This window comes from Stenella coeruleoalba, assembly GCF_951394435.1.
Source record: "Stenella coeruleoalba genome assembly, chromosome: 2".
Taxonomy (NCBI): domain Eukaryota; kingdom Metazoa; phylum Chordata; class Mammalia; order Artiodactyla; family Delphinidae; genus Stenella; species Stenella coeruleoalba.
Genome location: NC_137147.1, coordinates 37,143,751 through 37,156,781, shown reverse-complemented (window position 1 = coordinate 37,156,781; position 13,031 = coordinate 37,143,751). Strand labels below are relative to the sequence as shown.

The 13,031-nt window shown below is 40.4% G+C and overlaps 1 protein-coding gene across 13 annotated transcripts in view; it reads left to right on the top strand.

Annotated features, from left to right (window-relative positions):
• The window catches only part of SYNE2 (spectrin repeat containing nuclear envelope protein 2), a 330,405-nt gene that overhangs the window by 18,492 nt on the left and 298,882 nt on the right, over positions 1 to 13,031 (top strand). The window contains exon 1 of one of the 13 annotated variants that reach the window (XM_079912184.1): positions 2,045 to 4,853. The exons of 11 other annotated variants lie outside the window; for them this stretch is intronic. The gene's annotated coding sequence lies outside the window, so the exon portion shown is untranslated. Of the gene's footprint in view, positions 1 to 2,044; positions 4,902 to 13,031 lie in introns of those variants that run through there. One more of the 13 variants, XM_079912182.1, reaches the window with a different exon arrangement.

Sequence of the window (13,031 nt, the reverse complement as noted above, 5' to 3'; positions counted from 1 at the left end):
TTTTGTTGTACAAAAACATTTAAAAATACTTTTAGTACTGGAGGTTGCCTTTTCCTGGAGCATCGCTTCCGCCTCCCCTCCCCCCCCAATCCCCCAGCAACCCCGCCTCTGCCCTCCCCCTCTCCACTGCCTCACTCCCACCCTCCTGGCTCTGTAGGTCTCTTTTGTTGTTGGTAGCTAACAAAGTACTGTAATTTGCTGGATATTGTGGATGGAGGATAGGCCAAGGGCTCCCGGGAAGAATTTCTGTAACCTGCCTGAGCTCCCTTCTCTTAAAAATTGCTGATTAACTAGTCTCTTCTGTCCTGGGAACAGCCAGAACTTTAAGAGTGTTGTTCAAAAGAAACATTTTTATTTTTAGAGGCATAAAGAGACAAAACTATGGACTTTAAGCGTGCAATCCCAAAGCAAAACCAAAAATCTTGCTGAAAAATTAGCAATATATTAAACATTTTGAAAACAAGCTGCATTTTTCTTTCAGCTTTCTGTATTTTTAGTCAAAATTAATATTACCACAGGTGTTCTGAAATTCTCCTTTTCTTTGCATGTTTTGCCATATAAAATTCATTTAATGATGTAGAAGATTAAAAAACGTCAAAGGGGAAAAGTGTTTAAAGAAATTTTGTTGTGCAGAGGACATGCAGTTAAAACTAGCAGACAAGCAGAGTTCTCAGAGATGGTGTCATCCAAATTGATTTTAACTTCATCATCACATGAGTAAAGAGAACCCTTTCAGTCTTTGATTTTTAAATAATCCTGATTTCATTTTTGGGGGGTAGTTTTTACTTTATGAGTCCTAGTTTCTAGTAATAATGTAGCATGGGACGTAGATAAAAGTGGAAGATGGGGCTAGCAGCACTGACTTTCCCACAGGATCTTTGTGAGCAGAACCCCAAATCCTTTACAGATTCAAAGGTCTATTTAAAGGTTCACAATAACAATGACAGCATTTTAGGGCTGTCTTCCAACCCTATCACTTCCTTCTTCTAAGGGGAAGTCGAGCTTGGGGTGGAGGAGGTGCACTGGTGTTACTGGACCGGTTCACTCAAGCTGTCGCCTGCTTTTTTGGAATCACAGACCTTGATGGGACGTTGCACAATGGGACTGGTGAAGTGAAAGTCCTTTGATTGATTTAGACTAACAGAATAGAAAAAAGCATTGGGTGAGTTAAGAAATACTCATTAATAGTGCCCGGAATGTGGAGGGAAAAAAAACCTCACTTTTTTTTTTTTTTTTAAATTGAAGTATAGTTGATTTACAGTGTCGTATTAGTTTCAGGTGTACAGCACAGTGATTCAGATATATATTCTTTTCCCTTATAGGTTATTATAAAATGTTGAATATAGTTCCCTGTGCTATAGTTCCCTGTAAGTCCTTGTTGGTTATCTATTTTATGTATAGTAGTGTGTAGATGTTAATCCCAACCTCCTAATTTATCCCTCCCCCCTTCCCCTTTGGTAACCATAAGTTTGTTTTCTGTGTCTGAACTTCACATCTTAAAAAATAACAAATAAAACTTTCAAAATGTAAATATTTACAGTACATTTTTTTTTTCTGTTTTTTGGCATGAATCTTTAGGCCGGTGTATTTGAGGGACTAGGGCTAACAGTGTGTCACCATGGTGATGCTTGGCTGCTGAGGTGGAAGAGCTGGCCGATGCCCTCTCCAGGGTCCCGAAGCCCCCAGACCATGCCAGAAACTTCAGGATGGAAGAGGATCTCTGGCCAAAGTGCCTGTTGCAAGGGGTGTATCTTAGAAGATCCCTCTGTTTAACTTTGTTGTGCTCTAGGGAGGTCTGTGGACTGGGGTCGTCCCAGTGATTCTGGTTTAAACTGTGATGGACCTGAGGGCCCTACCTTTTTCCTGAGCTGATCACAGGAATTTGCTGTAGATTGACCTTAGAAAGCTAAAGTGTCTCAGTTTTTGAGTACTCTTTCTTCCTTCTCTCCGGTGGGACTTCATAAGGTGATTCACACATAGGGGCCTCTACCTCCAAATTCTCCCAGTGTGGATACCTCTTGGGTAGACCCTGAGCTCCTAAGGACTTGAAATAGATCAAGGCCTGACCGCATTCAAATCTCTGGGGTGGTTCCAGCAGCCACCCCACCCCCACCCCCGCTTTAAGACAATTTTATTTATTTATTTATTTTTGGCTGCATTGGGTCGTAGTTGCGGCATGCGGGATCTTTTGTTGCAGTGTGTGGGCTTCTCTCTAGTTGTTCCTTTTGACTGCTTTGGTAATCATCTTATGTTCAGAGAAACTAAGATAATACAGAGACTTGTTCAAGGACTCCCAGTGAGTAAGTGAAAAGACAGAAGGAGTCAGAACCACTGCCCTTGGATGCCCAGTTTGTTACTTAGTCCAACAAACCTGTTTTTGAGGATTAACATCCACTCAGAGCCAGAAATAGACCAATTGAGACCAAAGTCAATTTTGACCATTGGTCTCTAAGGAAAAAAGGATGAAGTATACATCAGTTTGTTGGACAATTGATTCTCCCTTAGGATAAGAGAAAAACAAAACCAAAATTGTCAGTCATTGAAAATGGCACAGTAAATTATGTTTGGGTTTGGAAAACTTCCAGTCCTATAAATACATTATGGGAAGCCCTCAGGGAGAGAAAAAAGGCACTTTATGGCTGTTTTCATATATAAAAATAGCAGGCCCGTGCAACTTGAAGAAAAAAGTGGGAAGTATATAACTTAGAATGTTAGTCAAAATAGGAACTATGATTCATGACCAAAACTTCACTTTTTAAGTTTATTGCCACTCATTGCCAAGGACTGGTAAGTTTAGAAACAATAGGTCAAAAGTTTGGCAGGAAGGTTTTGGGGAACAATTTGTACAAACAGGAGGTTTCTGAGAGTTTCCGTTTTTCCTGCTGCATGGCAGTTGACTTGGTTACCTACATTCATATTTTGCCTTAATACAGGTTAAGGAAATAGAAAGAAGAACCATCTCCATGTTTTAATATTGCGATTGAAATAGAATTGCAGAATGCTTTGGAAGACCTACAGTGGTGTAAAGTGTCACGGCTCTCATTTTCTAGCTGATCATGGTGTTTTTAAAAGCCACTAAGTGTTTGGGATCAAAGAGGCACATTTTATATTTCAGAATGAATGTGTCTATGTTTTTCTGTGTATGTATTCATTTGCTTTCTTATTCTGAGTTTCCCTCTTTTTTCCTGTGTTTCCTTGACCATGCCACTTGTGGCTGTCTGTCTCAAGGTGTGGCTTTCTGTATTTTACAGGCTGGACCGTTTGAATTGGTACCACATAGGTGGTGAGTGGGTGGGTGAACGTGAAATGGCACAGGTGGGAGCTTGAATGTGACTCTGTGCCCCGCCGGGCCGGCATGTCTAGATCTCGTTGGTCTGAGCCTGATACATCCACATCACTGGATTGGGCCTAAAACCCCAGCAACAGGCCTGCTGTGGGGACAGTATACACCCTTACCTTGGGGTGGAGGGCGGTGAGGTTGTGGGGATTGGTTGGTTGTCTAGACAAGTTGGTTAATATATAGCTTATATTTGGGGCCACACAGGAATCAAGATAATGATTTGCTGACATCCATTCTTCCTTGATTTCAGGCATTTCATTTTCTGCTGCTGAAGCTTTTTTTTTTAAAAGCAGCAATCAAATTTTAGGCATAACCCTAAATATCTGACCCAATCCATTAAATAATGCGGTTTGCTTCATGCTCTCAGTACATGTTGTTGGTTCTTTTAACCATATGAAAGAACCCAGATCCTTGAGGAATCTTCTTCTTTTACATTAGGGACAGAAGGAATTCATGGATGTGAAGATGATAATATGCAGATTGTAACTGAACCCTTGCATTCTGGGATAATAAACCTAAGGGGGAAAAAAGCGTGCCTTTTCTCTATAGCTAAGGGTCACAGGGCATGGAGGATTCTGTTACATCCAGGAAGAAAGGAAGTCCCTTCAGGCTGGAGTGTTTGAGAGCCTTCCAAGACAACCTTTGGGTCTTTGCTTATATAGGAATAATAAAATTGGGAAAAGAATGATCTTACCGTCTATCAAGGGAAGGAATGTACATAGGAGAAGTCTGTTCTGTACCTGAAAGGTGCTAAGGAATTTAAAGAGTCATATTGCCTCATGAACTAAGAAGACGATGATGGGAAAAACTGCGGTAAGGTTAAGTTGTCTCAATGATAAAAGATACTGAGAAGCCTTCCTTCATGCAAGTTTTATCAGAAGGTTAATTTTAAAATCGTTTTCTTGTTGCAAATATGTCTTCCCCACCAGGCAGAGAAAGGAGACCCAACATGTCTAAAAATGAACTCCTCTATTTGAGAGGCCACCTGCTGGAGTCAACCCCAAGGAATGCTGACTGTGGGCAGAGGAAGGAGACAGGCAGACCCCAGAGATGCAGCCCACAAATCTGTGGGGAGATCTGGCAGAGCCCACAAAGGGTCTTCATCCCCTGAATTCTGACAGTTGCCATAAATAGTCTGTTGTCTTTCATTTCTTCCAAGAAAGCCTCCCCAGGGGGTTAGTGTATCCTAGAAAGGAAGCTGGGAGGGTGGAGAAGCCAATTTGACATAGGCTGTTAATTGTGTGCAGAGAGAAAAGAGAGAGTGATAATATGTAACTCCCCAGAGAAATCAAGGGGCTTCCAAAGTTCATCTAACAAGGACTGAGACAAAGGAGGAGATTTAAACGTGTTCAGATAAATAGGCAAGAGTAGACAAAAATACTTGTGTTTTCCCTTCAGTACACCACAGATAACGTATTTTACAAATACCACAAGATTAAGTTCTTCAGTTAGTCTGGAAAAGCACTGCAGCGGAATTCAACAAACTGGTAAAGGTTATCGTGGGGATTCTTAGGTTTGTAGTACCAACCAGTGATAAACATCGTAGGGGCACTGGGAAGACGTAGGTTTACTATTATTATTCTTATTAACCACAAATCACAGTCTTAAGGGAATATTTTCTTTTCTGCTTATTTCTTATTTTATAGATAATAACCTAAATTTTAGGTATTTTATTTCAGTTGGTGGAAGTGTTTTGGCAGAAGTTGATTTTACGTGGTTTTTCAAGAAATGGCATGAGTTACATATTTTTCATTTAGAAGATGAGGTAGCAATAATGCTTAAATGTTTTTTTTTTTTTTTTTGCTTAAATGTTTTGAATGAGAATTCCATAAGTTACATCACTAACAACAATTTTCATTTTTGCACTTTACCTTTTCAGTCTTTGCCCACATGAATATGTATTTATATATTGACATTCCTATCGAACATAAACATTATATTGTTTATCTTACTTAGTATATTCTTGTTTAGTATTTTCCATAGACTTTTAAATGATTGGTTTTGTTTTGATTAAAAACTTTTTTTTTTTCCAGGTTGATGTATCAGATTTTGCAAAGCATTCCAATGTTAATTGAGAATGTATATGTCTACTTATCTGTATATGTCTAATTAATTGCTTCTTGGGATAAATTCCCAGGAGTGGGACTATTGAGCATTTTTATGTTTCAAGCTACATACCACCATATTAATTTCCCAAATGGTTACTGTGTATATAGTGTAGCATATATTTTCTTTGGCTACCAGGGAAGGTGAACATTTTTACATATGTTTGTTTAGTATTTTCCTCTTAGGTGAATTATCTGTTCATATGTGTCAGAACTTGGTTTTTTTTTAGAGGAAACCTTTTACATCTTCTAATTACCTATGAAACTGTTCACATGGTTGTTTCTGGTCTTCAGTTACTTTGTGGGATGTTGCTATAGACGAATAATTTGATTCTTTGCATCGGAGATATAACACAGATTAATTTCCTTAAAGAAATGCAAAAAGTCGGAATTAATTACTCTCTCAAAGTCTGAATTAATCTGCCACATCAGGGAGCCTGTTGTTGCGTTTTGTGCACATGTCCAGTGGTTAAGGTACTATGTATTCACACCACTCGAGGAAACACAAGCTTCTCAAGCCTTAGTGCTGTGGGCTTGCAGAAGCCATTAGAACAAAAGCACAATTGCTGATGTTCCTCATTGGAAGCTGTAATGTACTTCTGAGTGGCTAGCCAGACAAACTACTGTCGAACTGTGGAAACTGTTAGCCATATATGAATTTCATTGCTTTTTAAAGTAGTATCTGAGAGGAAGAGTTTAAAATCCAAGCATTTCACTGAAGGGAGATAATAAAGCCTACAGTCCTGCTGCAGTTTATAGTTTCTTGATCATGTTTATATTAATTATTTCATTAGAGCCTTCTAACAAACTGTGAGGTAGGCAGGGCCCTGGGCCCCTATGTTACAGCAGAAGAATTGGAAGCTCAGAGAGCATCAGGTGACTGCTTGTGGTCATGGCAAGGGTACGCGGCAGAGCCAGCGTGAGAAGAGGTAGTTCTTTTTGCATCCTGAAAAATGTCATCTTGAATGATGTACTCCTTAGGATGAATTTCGTGAGGAGCTAGGTAAAGTGCCATACATGGTTGTAGTTAGAGCCAAGTACAGTAATTAATAATGGTGATTCTAAGTCACCAAAGAAAACTTAAATCGTACTCCAGATATTATATTTAGTGGGTCAAGGAATTTCCATCACTGTTGATTAAAAACAAATGTTGATGTTATTAAAAGAGTGAATTATATAATTACTTGAAAAGTTTTCTTCTCCTGACTGTCATAATTTGGGATTATATGAAACAGGGGTTGCGCATGTGGACTCAAGAGTGAGACAGATGTGACTCTGAGACTCGGTTCATTGGCTGAGCCACTTGGATAAGGCACCTCACTCCCCCAATATTGGTAATATTTCTAGTGTCCCTGTCAGAGATGTTTTACGGTGCTTAAATGAAATATATATAAATACTTAGTGTATTATGTAAAATGCTTAATGCATAGTAAGCACTCTATTTTATCATGAACTAGGTATCATTTATTGGTTAAATATGCTTCAGTTCTCTTTTATTCTTTTATATTTTAAAATTTAAGATCAAACATGTGCTTCTTCACTCTATTATTACAGCAGAAAGGTTAGAAAGAAGAAACAGTTGTTATTTTTTAACACAATCCCCATTCATTATAATTTCTTTTATATAGCCTTCTATTTTTTTTTAAACTGAATCGAATGCAGTGAGTAAATGTGGTTTTGGACAGGCACACTTTGTACTGACTGTGGGCAGATATTCCTTGTGATCTTGTCCTTTCAACCATGTTTAGTCTTATGAGTCAAGCCTCAGGAATTAGCTGCATTCCATGAGTTTCATTTGTACGTGAATCTTTGTGAGCAGTTTTTGGCCTTTGATATTTGGAATGAGGCTTGCTTTTTGTGGAGATTTTATTGTATTTTATAATAATAATCTATGTATAACCAAATTCAGTTTCAGTAAACACAGAAAAGGGCAGAATATATTTGAGCAGATATGATATAGGAGAGATTATAATCAACTTTAAATTATTCAAGGGCTGGTTACTTAGCTTTTGTATGTATTTATATTCTTATTTGTTCCTTAAATCGATTGTGTTTGTCTGTTTTATTTTTCACTTGTACCTTCTGGGGACTGAGATGGGAAAGGCATGTTTTCATTGTTGGAACCTTTTAGCTTTAGGTGTGTCAGGCATTAGCTATAGTTTGCTGCCGTTCTAGGATATATATATAGCACTTATCAACATAGTTGAAACTTGCGCTAATATAATTTGTCTAGAGTGGGTCTTCTTGGATATAGATCTGTATCTTCTACTTTATCTGTTTTCTGCCATAACTGGACCCAATATACTTAGATTGCTCATTTTCAGAGACTTAGACTATTAACATTATAAACATCTTGACTACAACTGAAATTTTCTTTGAGTTTCATAATCTTTTAGGACATTGCAAAGCCTCATAGTCCTTTTATATTATTATAAGTGCAAGCTTCATTGTACTCTAGATATAAAGAAGTGACAGTTAATAAAGGTTGAACATGCAACAAAAAAAGAAAAAAGGAATTTATATTAGATGATAACTATCCCTTCCCTACAGAGGTATTGAATATTTTGAATTTGGGAAAAGTTGTCCTAGACCAGAGCCTGATGTTTTCTGTGATGAAATATAAATGTAGCACTGTTTTTGTTGCTTAAAATGCAGAAGCTAGTGAATTGTTTTGAAGCGAAAAAGTGTATTGTGGCATCAGGAAGAGAATTTTGTGAAGGGGCATTGGGTGGTGGTGGATGACCTAGTGGATGAGGAGTGGGTCCCCTGGTCCAGGAGATGAAAAACAGCCGTGAAACCTAGAGCCTGTCATACAGAGTGAAGTAAGTCAGAAGGAGAAAAACAAATACCGCATGCTAACACATATATATGGAATCTAAGAAAAAAAAGAAAAAAAAAATGGTCAGAAGAACCTAGGGGCAGATGGGAATAAAGACGCAGACCTACTAGGGAATGGACTTGAGGATACGGGGAGGGGGAAGGGTAAGCTGGGACGAAGTGAGAGAGTGGCACGGACATATATACACTACCAAACGTAAAATAGGTAGCTAGTGGGAAGCAGCCACATAGCATAGGGAGATCAGTCAGTGCTTTGTGACCACCTAGAGCGGTGGGATAGGGAGGGTGGGAGGGAGATGCAAGAGTGAGGAGATATGGGGATATATGTATACGTATAGCTGATTCACTTTGTTATAAAGCAGAAACTAACACACCATTGTAAAGCAATTATACTCCAATAAAGATGTTAAAAAAAAAAAAAAACAACAGCCACGAAGCTCAAAGTTTAGAGAAGGGCCATGGCCGGGTTGTTGGGGCCAGAAGAGAAGTGTGTGAGCATCTTCCCGCTCCTAGACCATATCAGACAGGACGGAATATTGAGGGTAAATTAAAAAGGAGAAAATAGGCCCTGTCATAGACCACAATGCAGGTAAAATTTCTAAGATGAGAGAACATGGGGGTACAGCAGCCTTGTGGGGAGAAGGGAGAAGTGACTCTCAGCACAGTTTCAGTAGGAGGTACCTGGTGAGGATGCTTGATGGTTCTATCCATTCATCCCTCCATTGACTCCTTGCACATTTGTTTAGTGTCCTACTTTGCATCAGACTTGGTGTTTGGTGCTGTGGCTACAAAGAAGGAGGTGGTACTCTCCAGAAGCTCACGGATCAGATGGGGTCTCAGACACAGGGACCTGACAGTTGGAATATTTGTGCTGAGTTTGAGGTATGGGGTGTATAGGGAGCACAAGGCAGACCTTCTCATTCCCCCGGAGCTTGGGTAGGAGAAGCACCATGTGCAAAGACAGAAAAGTGAGAGACAACATGGGACATTAAAGAGAGCTTGGATTCATTTGCCATGTTCGTAGCCTGGGTCAGGAGACGGGGATAGAGAAGGAGGAAGGTGCCAGATCTTGAAGAGCCTGGAATGCTGTGCAGTTGATGAGGAGCCTCTGAAGTGTTTTAAGCAGGGAAGTAAGATCACTAGACTGATGACCTTAAGAACTCAGCCCAGGTCTCCCAGCCTCTGGGAGGGCTGCCAGCCTTTCCGGGATCGCCCCGGCGGCAGCAAGCCACCTCTCCCGGTGTTACGCCCCTTCACAGGGGCGGGTGGGGCTGCAGGGGCCCCACCTCTAGTGACTGATGAAGTGGAAGTGTGAGGACCGTCTACACCAAGTCAGGACAGCTCTGAAGGGCCATTTCGCCTCCTGAGCCCACTGTGGGGTTGGGAGAGGCTGTTCAGGAGCCCGCTTTGCAGCTCATCTCATCTCATCCTCTGCCCAGCCCTGCTTCCTTCTCTGCTTTGGCCATCTCAGCCTTTGTGAATTCTGATCTCTGCGAGGTTGCCCTGTTCTATCTGGCGTTCCCCTCGAAGCGCTGAGGTCTGCGCGTTGTCTCCAGGTAGAAAGCACGGACAATCCTGGGGCTCACCTCGCTTGTTTCCCTCTCAGAAGGATGACCCTCCCACACTGCCTGTTGTACTCTTAAAATGCTTCCTGTTAAAAATAATTTTTTTTTCCTAGAAGAAGGTTGACTGTGGATACTGTAATTCCTTCATGGCCAGAAGTGAAGTCACCTGTTCTACTTTGACTATGTTGAGCTGTGAGTCGTGGAGGTAGCGCCGTTAGATATGTGTTCAGTATGCAGTTGGCTGCGTGTTCATTCAAGATATTCAGCTTGCATTTACTGAACACTTAATTGAAGCTGAGGGAAGATGTTCTGAGAATAAGCCAGTTGAATGGATGCTATTTTCTTAATTGTACTTGGCCACCCGCCTCCCCTCCCCGCCATCAACATGGGATCTTACTACTTTCTAGTGACTGAGCACTACAACCCCATGTGTACTAGCACGGACAGATAATGACGCCATTTCACAGGGTGAAAGTAGCTTTAACACCCGCACTGGCTCTGTCTCGAAAAAGATTCCGAATGTACTGTTGGGTGGACTCATTACCTGCAAAGGTGTACATACAGGCAGACACACAAACTTATCACCTCTGTTTAATGTCCTTGGTTGAGCAAGGGGACTCTGACTAATGCAACATAAGAAATATGTGTGCTTGGGTCATTGAGAGCTGATGGTACTTTTTAAAAATTTTATTTTCTTTTATTTTTTTAATTGCAGTAAAATTGCTTTACAATGTTGGGTTAGTTTCTGCTGTACAGTGAAGTGAATCAGCTATATGTATACCTATATCCCCTCCCTCTTTGACCTCCCCCCCGCCCCATCCCACCCATCTAGGTTATCACAGAGCACCGAGCTGAGCTTCCAGTGCTTTATAAGCATGTTCCCACTAGCTATCTATTTTACACGTGGTAGTGTATATATGTCAATCCTAAGCTCCCAATTCGTCCCACCCTTCCATTCCCACCCTGTGTCCATGTGGTACTTTTTTTTTTCTTTTTGGCTTTATCATCTTCAGATGAGTAATGATTTTTTTGATAAGACTAACAGACTGTAATTCCTGTAAGGCAGGGTGGAATGCATGCTCTGTTGCCCACTTGTTTATTATATGACATTTTGTTCCTTTTTTTCTTTTCAAGTGATAGACTTTGATTTCAAGAGGTAGGTAGAATAGGAGTGAGTTTAAGAGTACATTGTGTGATTTTTAGGCGCAAAGGCAATTATTAAGTGCAAAGTTTGTTTACTTACTGGATGTATTTGTGTCAATTTTATATTGTGTAAATATGTATCTAAATTGTTTGACAGACTATCTTATACTTATCAGGGTAGTAGTCTTATTAATTTTGTGTTTTTTAAATGGCGTGGATTAGTCTCTAATTATTAAAGAATTTATAAAGTTAACCCTAATAACATGGAAATAATAACCATTTTGAGAAAAATTGAAAATAATTTTTCAATAATAAAGAGAATTTATTCTCTAGTTTCCATACTGTCAGAGAATGTCATGTAATGAGAGTGTGACCTTCAGTCATCAAGGTGATACTTGAACATTTGCATTAGAAAAGCAGATTTGTATCCATCACACCCACTCTGTGGGTCCATGGGGAAGGTGTGGATCTTGTGGCCACATTCGAGAACCCAGCAGATTGTCCTCCCGGACGATCCAGAGGCTCAAACCCCAGCCCTGGCCTTGTCGGCATTGCCAGCCAGGCTGAGCATTGATCACAACTCAAAATAGCTCAGTAATTGAACTGGAAGGTATGTAACTTCTAGAGCAGCAAGGAACTGTGTTTTCTTCATTCTTGTTGTTTGAAATAATGCTTTAAAAGTGGTAAGATGGCTGGGTTTGGTACTTCTGTGGACTGTGAGTCCTGCTTTTTATAGCCTCATAAAATCACAGATTTATTTAGCTGGAAGGGCTCTTAGAGAATGTCTAGATCCACCCTTATGTTATGGATGGGGAAAATTATGGTTCAGATATGTTAAATGCATTCCCTGTGCTTGGGCCAGAATGAGAACCAGAACTCAGGTCTGTAAACCACTAGTCTAGGAATAATTCTGCAATGTGGCATTGCCTCCTCAAAGACCGTTCAGCTTCCCAGATTAGATTTAGTGCAGCTAGGGTATTCTAAGCCTGCATGGGAAGCATTGTCCTTTACTTGATAGCCATCCAGCACTCATGTGTGTTGGTCCTTCTCTCACCATGGGCAGGGATCTTGAGGTCAGACTTGCCTCTGTTCTAGCTCAGGTGAGCCTGGGTCCTTGTTATTGCGGCCCATTCACCATTCCTATCCTGGAAATTAGTCTCATAGCATAACTCACTTAATTATTTGATTTAATCTGCACAGAACAGAGCTGAAGCACAGTGGTAACAATGGCCAGGAATCCAATAAGGTGAGGGATTATGTATCCCTCTTGTCTTGGAGATCATTTTTCCGAGGATTGATTATCTTGCTAACCACCCAGCTTAGTGCCAGAAGCATACAAGCTATACATTAATATGTTCTGGGTAAACTACTGGCTAATAATAAATGAATGAAGGCTAAACAATAAGAGAACATTTTTTTTCCCCTGGTTTTGAGAAGTTTTAGGAGATTAATCCTTGCTGTTCTTTTCTGATTCAAATTTTTATGTACCATCAAAATACAATGTATCATATCCTGCTCACAGCGCAAAACAAAACAAAACAAAAACAAAAACAATGTAGGTGGGACTTCCCTGATGGTGCAGTGGTTAAGAATCCACCTGCCAGTGCAGGGAACATGGGTTCGAGCCCTGGTCTGGGAAGAACCCACGTACCGTGGAGCAACTAAGCCTGTGTGCCACAACTACTGAGCCTCCGCTCTAGAGCCTATGAGCCACAACTACTGAGCCTGCGTGCCACAACTACTGAAACGCTTGTTCCTAGAGCCCGTGCTCTGCAACGAGAAGCCACCGCAATGAGGAGCCTGCGCGCTGCAGAGAAGAGTAGCCCCTGCTCACTGCAAGTAGAGAAAGCCGCGTGCAGCAACAAAGACCCAACACAGCCAAAAATAAATAAGTTTATTTAAAAAATACAATGTAGGCATTAAAACGATGTTTATGGAGACTAATAACATGGAAATACTGATGCTTAATATTTAGCAGAATCAAGAAAAATTTTGTGGTATAATTACAACACTATAAAAACAAAATAAAAAACCTATGTT